We start from the raw sequence: 2,573 nt of genomic DNA, 5'->3' as shown, positions 1-2,573 counted from the left end.
CTCTGTACCCCCCTTCCCCACAGCCACCTGTGACCTGCAGGGAACTTACTGGCCCTGGATAGGTCACCAGGCTGTAAACAGTCACCCCACTCCTCACATCCCCAGGGCCAAGACGCTTTTTTTTTTTTTTTTTTTTTTTTTTTTTTTTTTTTTACTTACTATTGCATCCCCAGGGCCAAACACACATGTGTAGCCTTTTAACCAGGCGCTTTCCTTATTACATCTCCGCTGAGAGCTGGAAAAATAAATGGGTCTCAAGCCTTGCCTTCTGCCTTTACTTACCTGAGGCTTAGAGGAGTTCAGAAAGTCCTTCAAGACCACAGAGCTGCGAGAGGGAGGTGGGAACTGAACCCTGGTCAAATGCTCAGCTCTGTCTGTTCATCCTGGGGCTGCTCTCAGGACACAGGATCACCAGGGAGCTTGTCAGAATGCAGGTTCCCGGGCTTCCAGCCTAGACCTCCGGGACTAGCACCCTGGCAGAAGGGGGCGGGGGGGGGCAGGAATCCGAGTACAGGTGATTGTTCCGGAACCTCCAGTGCGGCCTCTCCGTGGCCCCTCCTTATGGCCAGCCCTGCACACAGGTTTCCTTACCTCCCTGATCCCGCATGCGCCCTTCCCTCCGTTGCACTGAGGATGTGTCCTGGCAGGGAGCTCTCACTCATAGGCTGTCTGGGTGGTGCCTCTAGCCAGCTCCACGGGGAAGAGAACTTGAGTGGGAGGAGCAGGCTGCCTTCACTCATCCATTCAATCCATCAGTCAGTCAACTGGCCACCATCGCATCCTCACCGGGCAGCCCTCTAGGGACTGGGAGGCTACAGGGCGATAAGGCCAGCTGTATTAGAGAGCGCGACATGGGGTAGTTCTGGCTTTGGGTTCCGGCAGCTTTACTTCAAATCCCAGCTTCCGCCAAAACCGGTTTGGTTCAGTGGATAGAGCCTCGGCCTGCGGACTAAAAGGTCCCAGGTTCGATTCTGGTTAAGGGCATGTACCTGGGTTGCGGGCACATTCCCAGTGGGAGATGTGCAGGAGGCAGCTGATAGATGTTTCTCTCTCATCGATGTTTCTAACTCTCTATCTCTCTCCCTTCCTCTCTGTAAAAAATCAGTAAAATATATTTTAAAAAAAAATCCCAGCTTCCTCGTTTGTGAAGGGAGGATAATAGTGGCAATACGAATAGCAGAGCTCAGGGAATGCCAGCGTGGGCCCCGCAGGCCAGGTCCTTTGCGTGTTGCTGGGCAGCTGCCTCCCCGCTGCCCGCGGAGATGCGGGGCTGACCTGCCACCCCACACCCACCAGCACCCTTTCCCTGGGACCTTTCTCTTTGGCCAAGTAAGCCCTGTTCATCTTGCAGGTTTCCTTTAGCTAGTGGTACCTTTTCCCGGGAAGCTCTTCCCAGCTCCCTCCCCTCCCTTCACTCCCCAAAGTCTGTCCCAGGGGTCCCTCCTCTTGGCCCTGTACTTCCTTCCCTCCCAGCACAACCACACTGCCATTGGGTTTTCACACTGGGGCTGGCGGGTGGGGTGAGGTGAGGGCAGAGGGGTTTGTGGGTGTGTGGCCATGCAATGGGTTAATGCTCACCTTCTCCCAACTGGTGATTTTGTGTTTAACTTGTTTTTCATAAGTGAAGTCGGATCTGTTGTTGCCCCAGCGAAGAAACTGAGTCACTGAGATAAAGCTTCTGAGCAAAGGCAGTGACATCTTTCAAACATATCTCCATTCACTCACTCATCATGTGTTCACTCATTCACTCACTCATCCACTCACTCATTCATTCACTCACTCATTCATTCATTCACTCACTCATTCATTCACTCATTCACTCACTCATTCATTCATTTGACACAGATTTACTGAGCGGTTGCCATATGCCAGGCCCTTTCTGGATGTTGGAAAGACAGCAGTGGGAGGAACAGCACAGTCGCTGCCCTAACAGGGAGGGCATCTCCACTGGCAGGAGGCCAAGAGTGCCAGGTGGGGGCAAAGAGAGGGTCCCTGGGGGCCAGCATGATGTGGGGGCACAGGGTGATGGGGTATTTGGGAGACAGCGTGATGGGGGTGGGTTGGGCAGCTGTTTGACCAGGGAAGGCCCTTCTGAGGCGACATTGGGGCGAGACCTGAATGAAGTGGGGAGTGGAACCTGAGGGACTCTGAGTCAAGAACCCCCGAATGGAGGGGAAGGAAGGACCAGGGCAGGAGGCTGCTTGGTGGGCTGGAGCAGCCAGGCAGGGCTCCAGGGAGCAAGAGGTGGGTGGGCGGGGCCACCCCCACGGCTGCCAGGTCAGTGTGGCCTGGGACCAGGGGCATCATGGCACCAGGCCCGCCATGTGAGACGTTCTGGATCCCAGGCCCAGCCCAGGCCTCCGGAGTCCGCGGCTGCATTTTATTTTGACCTCCACCCCCGCCCCTCCCGCCCCCCGCAGGTAGCTCTGTGCACACTGAAGTCGGAGGAGTGCTGAGGGAGGGTCCTGCAGGCCACGGGACGACTGTGGGTTTCATTCCCAGTGTGACAGGAACGGAGGGGAGATGGGGTGATCCGTGTTCTAGAAGCCGTGTTCAGCTGCTGGGTCCAGAAC

The sequence above is a fragment of the Myotis davidii genome, unplaced genomic scaffold (genome assembly GCF_000327345.1).
Source record: "Myotis davidii unplaced genomic scaffold, ASM32734v1 scaffold299, whole genome shotgun sequence".
Lineage (NCBI taxonomy): Eukaryota > Metazoa > Chordata > Mammalia > Chiroptera > Vespertilionidae > Myotis > Myotis davidii.
The sequence above is the reverse complement of the archived record's forward strand: the minus strand, read 5'-3'. Positions refer to the sequence as shown.